At 43.3% G+C, this 17,936-nt stretch overlaps 1 long non-coding RNA gene across 1 annotated transcript; it reads left to right on the top strand.

The window, feature by feature from the left end:
- The first annotated feature begins 1,887 nt into the window (after positions 1–1,887).
- On the top strand, positions 1,888–14,449 carry LOC308465576. The gene is made up of 2 exons (XR_013980506.1): positions 1,888–4,189; positions 5,389–14,449. It is a non-coding gene; the product is annotated as an uncharacterized lncRNA (long non-coding RNA).
- Positions 14,450–17,936: the final 3,487 nt, after the last annotated feature.

The raw sequence follows: 17,936 nt of genomic DNA on the forward strand, positions 1-17,936 counted from the left end.
TTACTTGCAGTGCAGGTGGCAATTTTTGTGGAGGTGGGGTGGAGTTCCAGTGCTGCAATAAGATTGCAATGAAAGGGCAATTTGCAGCCGGGTCAAAGCTTTGATAAGCGAAAACCTTTTTTTCAAGTCTTATTGCTGGTCGGGGGACAGGACAATGAGTGCATGTTTGTGTGGTTGTGCTGCAAGCATGTGTGTGTTTGTGGTGTGCATGCCCACAACAGTTTCCCTCCCATTTGCAAACATGTGGCATCCATGAATTGAGGCAATACCCATGTATGTTTATAAAAGCCAGCATGTGGCACATTCAGGATGGGCAAACTGCTTGCGGCATCAGCTTTTGCAGACTACCCATGTGCCATCACAAAGGCGTCACAAAGCTCCTTTGGTGAAAGAGACGAGCTCGGCTCCCCACCTGGAAACTGTGCATGAAGAGGCCTTTCTAGAAGTGAAAAAAAGGCAAGAAGTTGCATAACTTCCTGCTATGCGCAGATCCCCCTGGCAGCCAGCACCATGACACACCATCACCAAGAATAAAATGAGGGGAGGAAAGTACATTTATTGGCCTTGCAACAGAGTGCTGGCCAATCCTGGCAGCAGCTGGTTGGCATGGCAACATGCACAGGGTCTGATCCAATCCAAAGAGGAGTGAGTCAGGAAAAAACACACGAAAAGAGAACAAAAGAGTGGCATCCGCCCCCCTCCCAGCTCTGCTCTGGGAAAATTCCACTGAGCTCTGGAGGAAGAAAGTGGTGGAGGGGGGAGGCCTTGTCATTCTCCCTGCCCTTCCAAAGGGAGCTTTGTGCTGACTGCAATAAGGAAGAAGCAGGATGGGGCCAAGAGAAGCTCCAAATAAGGTTGCATAACTTGATGCAACTGCTCTGTTGAAGGCAGGCAGCCATTCAGCTTGGGCCTTGTAAAACCAACACCCCCATTCTGGCTCAGAGAACAGAAACAACAATAACACTCTTGTCAGGTTTTGGTTTTCAGTTAGAGCAGCCTGAAACAATGCTCCCCGCCCTCCACAAAAAATGTCGCTACAGACATTTGCAGTTGCCACCATTTTGGAAACATAGAAACAAATAAAGTTGCCTTGTCCTGAGTCAGACCATTGGTCCATCTAAATCAGTACTGTCTACCCTGCCTGGCAAAGGCTCTCCAGATTTCAGACAGGAATTTCATAAATCCATGAAATAAATCAATAAAAGGTTACTTAACTAAGGTTAGGTTTATTAACATATTTTTATGTTATTTTATTAGTATCATTTTGTTGTAAATAAAAATATGCCCTTTTCCCTTATGGGGTATCCAAGAGCCCATATAGAGTCCTTACATAGGTTCCCTATTGGTAGGAGAAAATAACAGAGGCCAACCAGAGAATATTGAGAAGCAAAGCAGCTAGTAAGCTTGATCTTTATTAATCTGTTGCAACAGGGTGCTCCCCTCACACGCAGGAGAGGAAGAGGACCCCCAAAAATGCTGTGCAAGGGCTTATAAAGACTTTTGAAATTCCCATCCTCTAGATCAAGACCACCCCCAGAAACATTATGCATTCATAACATTTGCATGTTGTTTTCTCCTGTCGCTTTGTTTATTTCCTGTCTGGCAGGTTACTTGATTGGATTTCTTGGGGAGCCTTGGCAGTCTTTTGTAATGATAAGGCTCACACCCTTATTCAAACACAGATTAAGACAGGATTTGTGAAGGAAGAGACAATGGGGAGGCTTTTCCATTTTTACCATGCAGAGAAACATTTGCTCAGTTTAGGAATCAAAATGGTTCCAGGTTGGCTTTCCTGTGCTGATCTATGTACGTGTGGTTATGAACGTTGCCATATATCAAAAACCATAAAATTCCTATCACAATTTCCAAACATTTGATTCAGGAAAATATTGTTCCTTTTTAATACAGTATAATTGTTCCTTTTTTATATACTTGCTCCAACTGATATCATAGGTAACTGTGTAAAGTTTACTCAGTTACAGAAGTATCCATAGCAAAGGGCAATTGTTGCTAGGTTAGAAATCCTGGGTCTTAAGAAGAGTTGCAACGTGAAATCCAGGTCCCTCCAGCTCTGTATTCAAAAGACTCAAGCTAAAGATCCCACATGTTACTTTTGAGATGTGTTATTGTTATAGCTCAATTGGGGTATGAAACTGGCATAAGGCACAACTTGAATCAGGAAGGACAACAGTGGGCCAGGGGGCTGGAGAGGGTCCCTTCGTGAAGACAAGTTGATGCACATCCAAGTGTTTCAATCTTTTCTGTCCTTACCAGAAGCAAAGGCTGGGCCCAAGTTCACGAGTCTTTGGGTCATGTTGAGAGTACCCCCTCACACACACTCATTTTCTTTGTATTCAAAATTACAAACCACTACTCTCCTGAATTATTAAGGAACTCCGCTGAGTATGCAGAAACCATTGCCCATTTTTGTGTCGGCCTCTTTTGTTTCCAAACTGTCAGGCACTGAATCGTGCGTTTGGTATCAGAAGGCATAACTGTAGTTTCCTTCCTTATAAAATAATAGAAGTTGTTAAAAAACAACAATCCGGAACACAACATATTAGTTGTTTTGGTTTTTAAACCTAGCAGAGAACTTCCAGCCTAAAGGTTAAAAAAAACTACTAAGGTGGCAGATGACACAGCCCTTTTGTTTCATTTGCTGCTGCAATGCAGTGAAAATGATCCAACAAGCTTACAGTAAAAATGGAAAACCCTTCCATGAAGGCAAGTAAAAAAAATATTGAGTATTTTATACAAAAAGCCTCAGAGTTAGGCCTCAGAGCCCACTTTGCAGGCAGAGGGCTCCAGGCTCAACCCCTGGCCCTTTCCAGTTAAAAGGATCAGCTCTGCCTAAAACCCTGGAGAACTGATACCAGTCAAGAGGAGCACTGAGCTAGATGGACTATACCTTGACCTGGTGGAAGGCAGCTCTCATGTTTTATTTGATCCTTCTTACTCGAGAGGCAGTATAGGGCAATGGTTAGTGTGTTGAAACAGGAGAGGCCCAGATTCAAATCTCCACTCAGTTTTATGAAACACTGCAGCAAAATTCACCTCAGCCTTCCAATGCTACTTTCCAGGACAGTTGGGGTGTGTGTGTGTCTAGATTCCCTTTGAATCAACAACAGTGCCTTATATTGCTAGTTCTGCCCTCTTCCTTATGTGTTTGGGTGTTGACCTTAAAACTTGTTTTGGTGACTGCATATTGCATGTACCTGGATATTAATGTGGTTACTACCTTTTGTCTAAGGAGTTCAATATGCCAGCTAGGTGTGGTATCCCCATCATCTGCTTTTTACTTAAAACTACCTCTCATGGTTGTTGTAGATCGAAAGGTGACTGGTCACCTACAGAGTTTCATAGCTGAATGCAGATTTTGAACCCAGCCTAGCCCAACGCTCTAACCACTATTTCACATTGCCTCTGTTCTTCTCATTGAGGTAGTCAATGTGTATATTGCACAGGATGGGTGATGGAATATTTTCCCGTTGATGTGGGATTTTGTAGGACCAGAGGGAGATGTCAGGTTCAAAACTACCCTGAGGTAGTTTAGGCAGAGAAAGGATAAAGCTGAGGAAGTGGGATATAAACGAATAAGAAATGCACCCCACTAACTAGTGTTCCTGACTGAATGATAATCCCTTTCTTTCCTTAACAAACAAATCCCCCAATCTCAGTGTCACTTTTGCAAGTTTGGAAAACCAAAAAAGGGAGAAGACGGGAGGGGGAGGGGGAAGAAGGGCGCCTCAGCCTCGCACACGCGCAGTGAGTCACTGCGGCACACAGCAGACGTCACGTAGACCGCCTGAAACCGGTTTGAACCAGATCGAGCCGGCCTGCGAAACTCCCCCTCCCATCGACAGTAAGAGCGGAGGTTGCTGCGACACAGCCGGACGGTGTTTTTCCACCGCCTCGTTGCCTCACGTTTGGTATCCCTCCGCGCTGCGTGTGTCCCGGCCCCGCCCCCACTCCTCTGAATTCGCCTCAGCGAAGCTGAATGTCAACACGGCGGCCATTTTGAGGGCGTGATAACGTTGCTCGTCGTTATTTTTCGTTTGTTTTCTTGCTCCTCGTCGACACTGATACTGTATCCTCATTACAGCAATATGGAGCCGAAACAACCATGTCGACTCTTCCCTGGTTTGATGCCCTCAGCCCACCTTTTACACCCTCCTCTTAGTGAACTGAGGTTTAAAATCATTCTATAAATCTGTAACAGCAGCTGAGAGATAAAACCTGTTGGTGTGGCCACACGCATTAAGCACGTTTATTAGGAGCAAAGCAAGGTGTATGCGGTTCTTCCCTTTTTATGTCTTTGTTCTGACTTTTATAATCTCACGTCCAAGCCTATTTTATCCTCACAACAACCCTGTGAGGTAGGTGAGGCTGAGAGTGACTGGCGCCAAGGATCACACACAGAGCTTCATGGCCAAAACATGTATATGAACCCTGGTCTCCCAGGACTTGGCTGATGACACTCTATAACCACACCACACCACGCTGACTTTTAAATTTACATTAAAAAGAAAAATGCTTCTCCCCCTCTCCATTTTCCTCACAGCAACCCTGTGAGGTAGATTAAAACTTGACATTATGGACTTCCTCATGGCCAAATGCAGATTTGAACCAGGTCTCCCTGACACTCTAACCACTGCACAACAAAGCCTCTCCATTTTATGCACATTTATGTTCAGATCGGCCTTTAGCCCAATCCAACAGGCTCTTCTGTTGTCCTTATCTGCCATGGGCCTCTGCCCCATAGAAGGCAGCTGCACCTACTGCCGAGTAAACACACTTAGGATTCATGAGGCGTCAAATGCCAAGAGGAGGAGGAGACTTTTAAAGTCTGCCCTCCATATGTTGTGCATACAATGGAAAAATCTCTGTTGGTGGAGGCCTGTATATGTTGGCATCCTGCCTTTCCTGTATCTTAATACTCATTTATTATATATATTTATAAAATCTCATTACATCTTTGTGTTAGGCACTTTAGTGATGCAGTGGTTGTGAGCACCAGTCTAAGACTCAGGGAGACCTGGGTTCAAATCACCACTCCACAAAACCGATATTGGCTCTTGGCCCAGCTCCACAGGGTTGTTTTGGGTCTCGAAACATGGAGGTGGCCATGCAGCCTGGCTTGTGCTCTTGAAACAAAGGAAACAAAGGCTAGATAGACAAAACCCAGCAAAGCTAGGTTGTGAAAACTAATTCAAAAAGGTTAATATAGTCTTGCAAACTTGTTGCAGAGAGGAAGTCAGTTTGGCATTTTGTAGCTAAGTTAGGGATGAATGCAGAAAGGCAATGGGACTGCTTCTCACTCCAGTATACAATTACTGTATGTACATGGGAACAGGCCAACTTGCGCAACCCTGGTTTCTTAATTTACAGAATCACCTGGGTTGAGCTGGCACTGACAGGAAGGCCACCTTAACAAAAGGATGAAGAAAGGAGCAGTAAGAAGTGTAATTAATTATTTCTGGAAAGTATTAATTTTGCAAGGAAATGCTAATTTAACACCACAGCTTTGCAGAGAACACACATTTAAAACGAGCACGTTATTTCCATTCTGTTTAATGGTGCCAGGAACTATGTTTTGTGCTTATTATGACTGTTGGCCAGCGGAAGGAGCAGCCAACACAAGTGAGTGAGACTGTCCCTGGCTATAAATAGAGGTCTCCGCCCCTCTCTTGTCAGAGGTGTAGGGAGCGCCAGGCAGATAGGACTTATTCTGGTGATTGGGAGGAGAAGAGAAAATGGGTTTAAAAAGGAAAATAATAACATAGATGAGTTGCTTTTTAAACTATAACTAATATTTTTCATAGTAAAATGAAAATTTTATGCTACTAAAATATTAACTATAGTTTATATTTTTTATTAAAAAGATTGGAGTTAATAAGGCATCTGATCCTAAAAATCATTAGGACAGGCAATAATTTAATTAAAAAGAGAATGGAAAGCAAACAGAAGACTGAAGAAGAACTAAACCTTAAAAAAAAACAGGGGAAATGGTTAATTGTTGGCAGATTATGGGCTTTTAAAAGTCCCAGAAGAAAAGGCAGGTAAACAAAACTTAACTGAAAACTAAGAAAAATATAAAGACGAAGATTTTAAAGAAAATCAAGAAAAAGAAAATATTTGAAGATAGAAATAAAAGAAGATAGAGGGGGAGCTATATTTACATTTCAAACTAATTGAGGACTAGTTTTTAATGTAAAAGTAGATGGCTCTGAAGTCTGCTTCAAGCAGAGTGCAAAATCAAGAGAAGATGGCAGGCTTTTGTTTTAAAAAGCAACTAGAGAGAGGCCTTTCCATCTGAAGAAAGGGTTAGGCTTTTGTTGCTGAAGGTAGAAAAACCAAGACTGGGAAGACTTGGAAGAGAGGAAGGAGCCATAGAAGGGTAGAAGGCAACTTAGAAGAGGATCCAGGAAGAGAGAAAAGGGAGGGAAGGAAAAGGAGCAAAATCTGTAACAACTGTGTCTGAAAAGGATAGCAAAGAGGAAGGAGGAGATGAAAAGGACAGAGATTTGTAATTGTTTGCAGCCATTTTGTGGCGGCTTCTCCTCAAGGACTTTGTGAAATATGTTCTTTTTCAAAGGGATGCAGTGGGAAGGATTTCCTTAAAATATAAGGTGTCAAGGACTAAAATAAGCATCTGATACACCAGCCTTAAAATGGGTTGGCATCTGACACCTAATTCTGAAGTTAGGAAGAGTCGTTCCAGCAGCCAGTGCAAATTGGTGAAGCTAGAAAAGATACCGAAAGCATTGAGAAAAAAAGCAAGAAAACTCCTGAGGGAAGAGCCTTACTTAGCTTTAGATCAAGAATGAAGGAGCAAATATGTGGTGAAGACGGTGAACTTCTCGGTAGTTGGTAACCTAATGGGAAGGCTCTGTATTCTTAGTTTTCCTTGTCAAGGGCTGTTTTGTGGGGTGCGGGGAGCAGGGGTGTTGGTGTTGTAGGTTTCTCTCTTTGCAGGCATAATTGCGCCCGTTGTCTGTTGCCGAGAAGCTATTGCTGAGAAGCTAACAGGCAGTCTGCACGTGCTTCGTTTCCGTCCCACCGGTTCCTGAGGTTAGAGTTTTTTCCATCCAGCCCCGAGAATGGTTAGCTAGCATCTGCAACCCTCCCCAGAATGAGCGAGTCGAGAACCTGGTGGACAGACAGAACACTGCAGGTAGCAGCAGCAAAAGCACCCACAGAAAAAGGGGTGAGAGAAACCAGCCTGTTGGACTCCTGTTGCGGGCCTCCCGTCGAGGGAGGAGGGTAGGCACCCAAATCTTGTTTAGTTTTTGTCCCTTCAGGTGTGTTTGTGAATGTAGATCTAGAGGATTCCCAATGTTCCAGTCTTGATAATTAACTTAAAGCAAAAAAAGGAAGGAAGCCTGTTGAGAATGATTCCAGTGTGGGGGGAAACAGGAGCCTTTTTGAGGAACATCCTGCTGATGGCAGCGCTTAGCAAAAGAGGTGGCCACCTCATGGCACCTGGGAAGGAGCAGCAGCCACTGGAGAGGAGCTTTTGCTTAGAGCAATGTCCAGTCGAGGATCCTGCCGGGGTCAAATTGCATGTTTTCTCTTTGGAAAGTGCTAAGTATACAACCTTCTTGACAATCAATCATGCTAGCCTTGATGGGGGGAGTGGGGAATGCACTGGGGAGAGGGATAAACACCCGCTTCATTCTAGCCTCTTTGCAGGTACTGTAGCGTCCCCAGGTGGCTTGGTTTAGAACTGTAGTCCTGCAGTATTGTGGCAAGGTCACCACCCCAGAGGCTGGAGCTCTCTTTGCCTAGGAAGAAAGGACAGTGCTTAAAGTTGGCGTTTGTGCTGGAGCCCTGGTCGTTCAGCCACTCCTTTCAGAAGAGCTGGGAACTTGAAAGCTAAGTTTTCCTTAGGGGGCTAAAAAGCAGAGAATTCTCCAGCGTCAGTGTGTAATGTGGAAGGGGCTGTCTGGTTGGACGGGGGCGGGGCGGGTTTTAGGGAGGGCATGGGGGATGATAACTTGTTTTCGGATTCTTTTCCCAGGATAATCGTAACATTAGGCCTGGAAAAAAAATAAGATTATTAAGCTTCTAGACTGGCAAGTACTTCTTGAAATATTCAGAAAAGACTTTCCTTCCAAGTAACGGCCAATACTCATGGAAAGGTCTCTGTGAATCCCTTGGGTCCAAAATGAACAGAGCTGCTTCTCTTGCATTCCCTCTAAAGGGCCGGAGAAGAAAACAACTTGCAGATATGGAGGGTCTTTGCGGGGGAGACCTGCTTAGCTAAGAGTTGGCAGGGGTGGGGTTGAACTCTTCATGCCTTTAGTGGTTTGTGGTTTTCTTTTGGCATTTTTTGCAGGTGCTTAATATGTCTTAATGCCACTGTAGAGGCTTCAGGGAGAAAGGAGGAGCTTAATGATCCTGGTGTGGGATTCCTTCTGATGGTAGCTTGTATAATTTTTCCAAGTAAGATTCTGCTTTTGATTGCTTTGTCTTGTGTATGAGTTCCAAGTCTAGGAATTATTTGCATTGATGAACATTCTTGCGTAATGAATTCTGTAACATACTGAAAACAATTCAACGTTAACAATGACAAGACTTAAACAGCTCATGTAAGCAGATTAATGATTAAGTCATACCATTAAAACGGAAAAAAAGATTGTCTAATGCTCATAGTTCGATATGTGTCTTTGTCTTCTACGGGCGGTGGGGGGGCTTGGTAGGGAAACATTTCTTGTCTAGCCCTTTTTCAGATCCGTCTTCAGAATACTAGCCTCAAGGAGCCTGAGAAATACAATGCCTCATAAGCAGAGGGAGCAGCTTCTTGGTGGAGGATAAGTAAAGGCAGAACCATCCTATGCTATTACTCCTTTGATTGATGGAAAAAGTCCCAGATGTTAAACAAGTGAAAGTCCAGTGCCAACCAAGGGGGGAAAACCCACAAGGTCATAAGCAATGAAGCAGGCAGATTGGAAGTGTGTGGATTGAGTGTGAAATGCCATGATGATATTCTGTGAAATTCCCAAAATCAATGCAATGAGGAGGAGGAGGAGTTGGCATTAAAGCAGTGAGAGAGATCCCATTTCTTCAGTGTGGGAGCAAAATTGAAAGAGAATCTTCAGGGGAGCGGCAAATAAGCTTTCTACCAAAGTGTGATGCCCATTATTTGATACGCAATATTGCTAAATCTTAATGGAATTGGAAGAGAGAATAATGCGATGTTGAAATATTCCTAAATCTAAATGGAAACGAAGAGAGAATAATGCAAAGCCACGCTAGTGTTGGATCAAACGTGTGTTGGAGAGGAGAGGAGGCGCCTTGTGCTGTTGTCCTTCTTTACCTCAGACAGGTGCTCGGCACTCCTAAGGAGAGGAAATGTGCTTCGTTCCATCGGGGAGCTGTATAAGCGAGCAGGCATCTGTTACAGATAAGTTTTACCTATTCTGCCAGAATTGCATGTCAGAAAGGTGGGTGGCTTAATCTTTCCAAGTTGTGGTAGGTGGCGGAGTCATTTGGATCAGCCCTACTGGCTGCTTGCTAACCACGCTTCTTGCTGGGTTGCCTGTGGCCCCCAGTTGCCCTCAAAGGGGGAGCTACAGCTCTACTAATCTGATGATCATGCTTTCTGTTATTTCCTGGGTGTCTGGGCCTCGCCTTGCCCACTTGATAGGAGCAGACCACTATAGGTGGCGCATCCCTGCCCTTTAGAGGGTGTATTCAATGCCAGTCCAATCGCAGAAGCATGCAGCAGAGAGCAAAGTAATGGTAGCATTCAAAGCACTTGTGCAAGACCTGCTAGAGGTGGCACATTAATACACTTGCAATAAAATGACCAAAGTACTCCAAGAATAGGAAGTTGTCGTCTTTGTTCTTAAATAAACCATGCTGCTGTTGATGTTGCTGTTTGTGAATCGCTCTCGGGTTGTTTGGTGGGGGTAGGGGGGCATTCTTGTTGTTCTTTCAGACTCTTTCTCCGTGAACACCCCCGTCTTTATTGGACAAGCACAGAAATTGAACGGAAGACTGGTTCTCTAAATCAGGCAGGAAATCTTTGCAGCCTATTTTTCCTCCTTTCCCCATTCCACTGAGGCAGATGGTAGATCCAGGCACTTGGCATACAGAGGTCTTGTAACTAAGGAATATGATCTGACCAAGGGAGGAGTTCTAAAATGCTTAAAAGTAGACCAGTGGGGGAAAACACTTAGCGGTTTGGGGTAAGTAAATGCCTAAGTTCACATCTTGCAGCTGAAGAAGCTGTGTTCTTCCCAGAACTTGAGCCTTGGCAATTTTACCAGGCAAAAATCCAGACACAGGAGGAGGAGGACAGAATTAGTACAAGTGTGTACGTCTGTGTACTTTAAACCAAAGATTAACACTTGTTGGTCTTGCCTAGCCTTGCCTATGTAGAAACTTGCATGCCCCTTTGATATGCTTGCCATCCATCTCCTGTAGTGCTAGCGCTCTCATCTCTTTCCAGTTAACAACATGCAGGGCTGGGCTGAGGGGGGTGATATGGGGGCAACTGTTTCAGTGTCTTGTTTCAGAGGCTTCATCTCATAATGCCTAGACCCTAACGCACCATTTGTGAAGCTGCTCAGGATGATGACTCTCTCCTGTTGCCACATTCTCTGTGCGCATGTGAAGGCCTTTGCAGTGAGTTGACTGACGCTCGTACACTTAACAGCTGTTCTGACTTGATCACCTTGGGGGTGGTGGGAGGGGCTCACATTGTCCCAGCTCTTCTTTTTTGCAGACTTCACAGAGAGAAGCGTGTCTGAAGCAGATCTGTTCAGTTGGCAAGTAATAAATGATGGCAGTGTGCTTGATCTGCTTGCGTAGAGAATATGAATCTGCCTCCTTTCCCTTGTGTGGAGTAGTGATTGTTGAAGGAGAAATAAATCGCTGAGTGACAAAATGCCTGTGGTTTGAAAGGAGCTCTTGAATCCGATGTCCAGTAAAAACCCTGCCGTGTAAACGCTCGTTGTATGACTGAGAGACACGTGCATTTTGACTGTGCTGCTTTAGGTAACCTGCTGTTTTGTTCTTCTTTGGCTGCTGGGGGAGGGGGCGAGGGTACTGAAGCCTTTAAGTCTCTTCCAGATGCATCTTCACATCTCACAGACACCAGAAATAAAACCCTTCCAACCCAACAAACCATCAAGAAGCGAACTTCACATTCCACCAGTTAGTGGTCGTATTTTCCGTGCAATGCTTTTGTGTGGGTCTCTCCTTTTTCAGTTTCCTCACAGTTTTGAGCAACAGCACACAACACCCCAATAAAGCCAGCTCTCCTCGAGGAGCCACAGAAGTCATGGCAGTAAGAAACAGTTGTGGTCAAAGCACTTTTGTATGGGATGAGTGGGAGGGGGCTGGTGACAAACCAGTGTCTCTAGATTGCTTTTCACAGACCAGTAGAAGGAACTGCCAGACACAAGAATTCACACTTCAATGGACAAAAGAACAGGTGAACCACATTTTCTCTCTTTTCACAGCAGGAATCATGAAGCCAGAATGTTAAGAGACTGGGAAGTTTTAAATGCATCTTCCCCTTCTGCCTCTGTAGGTTCAGCTTCATGCTGAAACCCCAATCACAATGGGAGTAAATACTGTATGTAAATTCCATCCTTAACGGATGCTTGAGGCAATGGTGGGTTGAGACCCGATAAGCTTTAACAGCCGAAAGGGATCCCCACTGAAAGAGGAGCTTCATGCTCCGAAGCCTCTCCAGACACCTTGTAATGCCTAGTTGGAGTGGAGGCAGAACTAATGGCAAAGAATTGAAGAACCTCCTGAGAAGACTGGCTTGCCCAGTGTCATTGGCAGGATGGGGCCCTTTGTGATAACTCTGCAATGGGCTGGCAGAATTGCCACCAGACTATAAGGTGTCTGTGGCCATGGTGGTGCTAACACTGAATCATGGCCATCTTTCAGTTTTTTAAGTCATTGACTTGACAAGTGCTTTAAGAGGTTTTGTGGGGGGTGGGATTATGCCGCAACCCGCTTTTCTGCTAAGAATCTTCCAGGAACAGCTATTGCGCACATAACTCAGCCAACACAAAGCGTTGACTCCATACTAAAGCTTGGATCCTCTCCAGTACTTCTGTTCTCAAGGTAATCCCTTAAAATACCAATTTCAAAACCAGAGCTAGCAATCGGCTTGTTTGGCCAGTAACCTCTCACTCCAAAGCTAACATCGCAGTTGAAGGAAGGTAACTACTGAAACCCTTGACGTTATCCGAGAGCAAAATACTGATGATATGACAGGCACAGACTCTGAACAAGTAAACATCTAAGTGCTGTATGATAAAAGCAGTAACCAGCGGTTGTACGTGTTGTGATCGTGGGACATAATGGGTGGGTACCATGTGCTTGGCTAGGCAGCAGATTTCCAGTTGTGATCCACAGAGTGGCATTGGGGAGGGTGTTGCAACTCTTGTGCTAAGACTCTTTCAGGTCGCAATAAGGGAGTAGTCAGAAGCGGAAGCTTTATGAAGCAGATTCCTTCAAATCTCCAAATCTCTCTTAAGGTTTTTCTTTTCCTGAGAGAACAATCTTGTGTTTTCTCAGGTTTTGCTTTTCACCTTGCTGCATTACAAAAAAAAAAAAAAAGCAAAAGACACTGGTGGTCGGCACTCCTGGCTTCCAGGATGGGGTTCAAGTCCCTGCGGTGTCCTTGCTTGCTTCCAATGCAACTCCTATATGTTTCATCTCTTTCTTTTCCTTCACTGCCTTAATTGCATTCCATCCTCTAAAGCCTAAATGTTGTATGATTTTACTGAGGTTTGATCAGTGATAACTAGGATTTGAAACCTAACAACTGATGCAGCTTGGCTTTTGCTGTGAAGCTGCTTCCCTAATGTCTTGGTAGGCTGTATCATGTGGACCGTTCTCAACCTAACTTTCCATCCACTGGTAAGATGAAGACTGATTCTGTTTAAGAAGATTCCACATGCATCTGGTCTATTTGAATTCCAGATGCTACTGGGAGCATCTGGTAGGGGGAGTGGCAATTTTTCTGTAGAGGTAACAGCAAAGTTTCCTTAAATGGGAAATTTATGCAGAGATTGGTATGCAGTTCTAACCTGTGCTTTTCTTTAAGAAAAAGTGTCGGTACTCACCATGAAGTTGTTATATGCCACAGTTTTAAACAGTACTTCTCTAGAAAAAGGAGGTGCCAGTACAGTATACCCTTGAGTACCCCCAGAAAAAAACACTGGTTCTAACAGTGCCTGAATAATAGTTTACCAGTCCCCCACAATATTCTTGCGGAGAAACTGGTAACGTGGGCTAGAAAATGTTACTGTTAGGTGGTTTTGTAGCTGGGTTGACTGAGCATACCCAAAGTGTGCTCACCAAATGGTTCCTTGTTATCCTGGAAGAAAATGACAAGTAGGGTGCTGCAGTGTTCTTTTGTGGGCTGATGTTCAACATCTTTATAAATGACTTGGATGAAGCAATATAGGGGATGCCTATCAAATTTGAAGATGACACCAAAGTAGGGGTAGCTGATATCTCAGAAGATAAGAGAAAACTGAATCCTGATTCATAACAGATTGAGCAACAGGACCAAAACTTAACATAAACAATTTCAACTGAAATAATTTCAGTAATTACAAAATTTTAGGGTTCTATAATTAGGCTGGAATACAGTATGGGATACAACTGGCTTGACAGGGAGTACACATGAAAAGGATCTGTGTCTTAATAGACCACGTGCTTAACATGAGTCAACAGTGTGATGTAGCAACAAAAAGCTAATGCAGTTCTTGACTGCATCAACAAACGTGTCTAGATCAAGGGATTCTATTCTACCTTAGACCCTACCTGGAGTCTTGTGTCCAGTTCTGGATACCACAGTTTAAGATCAATATTGGCAAGCTGGAACATGTGCAGAGGAAGGTGACCAAGATGATCTTGAAACCAAACCTTATGGGAGTTGGGGATGTTTAGCTTGCAGAGAGGATAAGGTGGCATAAGGTTATTGAGGAATAGCCATGAACATAGGCTTCCAGAGTAACTGCTAACTCATTTATCCTAACAGGCCAGCATGGGTGTTCCTGCTGCAAATGACAAATAAGATGAGTGGTCTTACAGCAGACAAAATGAATGCTAGAGTTGGAAGCAACCCTGAGGATCATCTAGTCCAACTCGCACCCCCCATGCAGGAATATGCAGCTGTCCCATACAGGGATCAAACTTTCAACCTTATCATTATTAGTACTATGCTCTAACCAACTGTGCTATGCAGACCTGTTAATGTCTTTGCATTGTTTGGTGTGGGAGGAAAATTTAGTGTCTTTGGTTGCTTTGGTTACAGTGGGCCAGATGAAAATTGGGGGTTGGTGTCCAAGTATCTGCTTCAGGCTGTCCTTTAGTTTTCACCACACATTTGAAATGTGCCTTGTGTGTACGTGCCTGTGACATAATGTGTGTTACCGCTTTGAAATAAAATTGGAATAAATTCTTAAAATCGTCTTGTCATTTTTGTGATGAAATGCATCACCTAGTGTTATACAACAAATTTTCCTTTTAATTAATTGATTCATGTGTTCTGTTCAGTCCTATGTTCTGTTTGGGACTCTGAATAGTTCCAGCTCCATATCCCCATGATTTAGAAGAGCCTTGGCCAGCATGGTTCCCTCTAGAAATTGTACTGTTTAGATTTCATGTTTTGGAGTGGGATAGAGTATTCACACAGTTACAGATGGGTAGCCGTGTTGGTCTGCCATAGTCGAAATAAAAAAATTCTCCTGGACAATGACAGTTCTCTTTCTCAAGCTCTGGGAGGAAGACCTTTCATTGCCTACAGACAGCCACCCAATCTTAAACAACTCCTAACCCACAATAATACTACAACCAGACTTAACACGGACACTGGCACCAGAGCCTGCAATAAACCCAGATGCCAACTTTGCTGCCACATACACCCGGACAACACCATTACTGGCCCCAACAACATCACACATACCATCTCGGGACTATTTAATTGCTCATCGTCTAACATTGTGTATGCCATCAAATGCCAACAGTGTCCTTCAGCTCTCTATATTGGACAAACAGGCCAAACCTTACGCCAAAGAATAAACGGACATAAATCTGACATCAAGAATCACAAAACAGAGAAACCAGTAGGAGAACACTTCAATCTCCCAGGACATTCTATACAAGATCTCAAAGTAGCTGTTTTACTACAAAGGAATTTCAGAAATAGACTGGAAAGAGAAGCTGCTGAATTACAACTCATTACCAAACTTAAAACAATGGAGAAACCTGGTCTGAACAGAGACATCGGATTCTTATCTCATTATACATGACTAAGCCATTTCTCACCTTCTCACCCCTTGCCTTTTCCTGTAAGACCTATTACAGTCGTTAAGAGTCGTCAACAGGCTCATCTCAGCTATCTGCCAATCTCCGATTCCCACCACCCTTCTGAGTAATACCCCTCCCCACCTTCTCAATATATAGAAGGATCTGGTAACTTCTGTTTCAGTGTATCTGAAGAAGTGTGCATGCACACGAAAGCTTATACCAAGAACTAACTTAGTTGGTCTTTAAGGTGCTACAGGAAGGAATTTTTTTATTTAGAGTATTCACACGTTACCAACAAAAATGCTAATTGTTCTTCCCACATCACCATCCCAAATCTCCCTACCTTCCTTTGCTGGGAAGAGTCCAACAGCCAGACCAAAAAGTCTTGAGATCAAACCCATAATCAACTCTTAATAAGTATAGAAAATGGTAAGGAGGCTAAGTAGCATAAACCCTTTTAGGCCATGGGTTCCTGAACTCTAGCTCATTCAGGTGCTCTGTGGCATGTTTGAAGTTGTGAGATTGAAGATGCGGGGAAGGGAGGGGAGAGCACATCCATCGCAGTAAATGCATTAATTTTAAAATAGCTTTTATTTCATTTTTTTGTTGTAAGAGTTTGGCTTCTATGGCATTTGAACATAATGCAATAAAATAAGATTTAGAAGAAATAAAAAGAGACAATGGAAATAGTTTAAAACCATGCAGATCTGGCACACCACAACTGCAACAGGCAAGCAAATATTTACATGGTTGGTCAAGACCCCCAGCAATTTTCAAGCAGTCTGTGAGGGAGAAGATTGGGAAGCACTGATTTAGGCCCACCAGATGTGAGATGTGAGGAGGGTGGGGCAACTGTTGGCCCCTACCCACACCTTTTATAGGCTGTTTGCCAACCATGCCCTATCTATTGCTTGTGAGTAGTCCTAAACCAAGTTAAATCTATCCCATAAATCTTTTATATTTTAAATGTTTTTATTAATGCTTAGGTCAACATAACCATATAACCACCAAAGAACATCACAACATTTTAGTCATAACCTACAAAAATAGAATTTATAATGTCCTAAATATGTGTATTGGCTCAGTTCAATAAATGTCTTTTTCTGAGGTGGGAAACATTTAGGGCATCTGAAAAATATTCAGGCAGTGCAAGCACATTCTGTGGGTTTTTGTGTGTGGTTTTTATAGTAATACATTTTTTTCTTTTGATTTTTTTCTTTTTTCTTTAATTTGTTAACTGCCATTCATCTGAAGATCACTGGGTGGTTCACAACATAAAAATATAACATGAAAACACAAAATGCATACTAAAACAAAAATGGAAGCAAAACAAACCAATAACCCTGTTCTCAAAGCCATATTTAGAAGGCCATAGAATGTTGATCAGCCCAAGGCCTGGTGGAAGAGAAACATTTTCACCTGGTGCCTAACTTTTTGGTTTTTTGAAAAATAAGTCATTCGGACCCCATGAAGCAAGTGAGTAATAAAACTAAACCAATTAACTGGCATCAATTGCTTCCAACATTCTGGGGATCCTGCTTGGGTTATTAGATACCAGCTGTCTGCGTGCATGCTTAGCATCTGAGTAAGGAGTCAGTATCTGCAGTCCTGCTGGCAACCAGCCAACCCATCCACTGACCATATTTGGGCCAGTCCCCACAGCTACAACACTCAGTAGAACAGCGCAGGCAAGTCAGCAGCATCCCAGAGAGCACATGTGAATAAGCAAGATTATGCTGGGAATGCTTGCATGAACAGCCAGCTACCTGTCTGCCCACTTGCGTGCTGGCCTGTCCTTCCTTCATGCCCCAATTCCTGCCCCCCCATGCTGTCCAGAGGGGTCAGTCTTTTTTATTTATTTACTCAAGCAGCTTCAAGGGCTCCAATCTAACATTATGATTGTGATTATTTTATTGAATTTATATCCCACTTTCTCTATGGAGCTCTAAGTGGCTTATATGGTTCTCCCCCTCATTTAATCCCAAAAACCCTGTGAGGTAGGTTGAGAAGTTAAACACAGATCTCCAGAGAAGGCTCTGCTGGTGCCTCTGTTGCAGAATTTTAGGCTCCCTCTCCCCCAGATTTACATAAAATACAGCGGTACCTTGGTTTCTGAACGTCTCTGTTGATGAATGTTTTGGAACCCGAACACTGAAAACCCGGAAGTAAATGCTTCCATTTTCGAATGCACCTCAAAAGTCGAATGGCTTCTGCTGCGTGTTTTTCCATTTTCTCATTTGAATTTGCTGACAGCCCTTTGTGCCTCGGTTTTCAAACATTTTGGAACTTGAAGTCTTCTGGAACAGAGATTACATTAAAGAACCGAGGTACCACTGTATTGGATTTTGGGGGACTCTTGCAGATCTGGAAACTGTTTTGGTGTTGCCATGAGTCTTACTGTTATCTCCTGTTGCTCATTTTATTCTTGTTTTTTTTTTAGATTTCATGTTTATGCTCTCAATAATGCAGAACAATGCAAATGCTTTTAAACACTTATTGTAAAATGGTAACAGAACTTGCATTATTGAACAACATACATTAAATATCATAAATAAAAAAATACAATGTGATCCCATTACTCAGTTACCAGGGGGTAAGCCCCACTGAACTCAGTCGGTGGAATTTACCACAGCAGCTGTGTGCAC

This window comes from Podarcis pityusensis, assembly GCF_964106645.2.
Source record: "Podarcis pityusensis genome assembly, chromosome: 16".
NCBI classification, from domain to species: Eukaryota; Metazoa; Chordata; class Lepidosauria; order Squamata; family Lacertidae; genus Podarcis; species Podarcis pityusensis.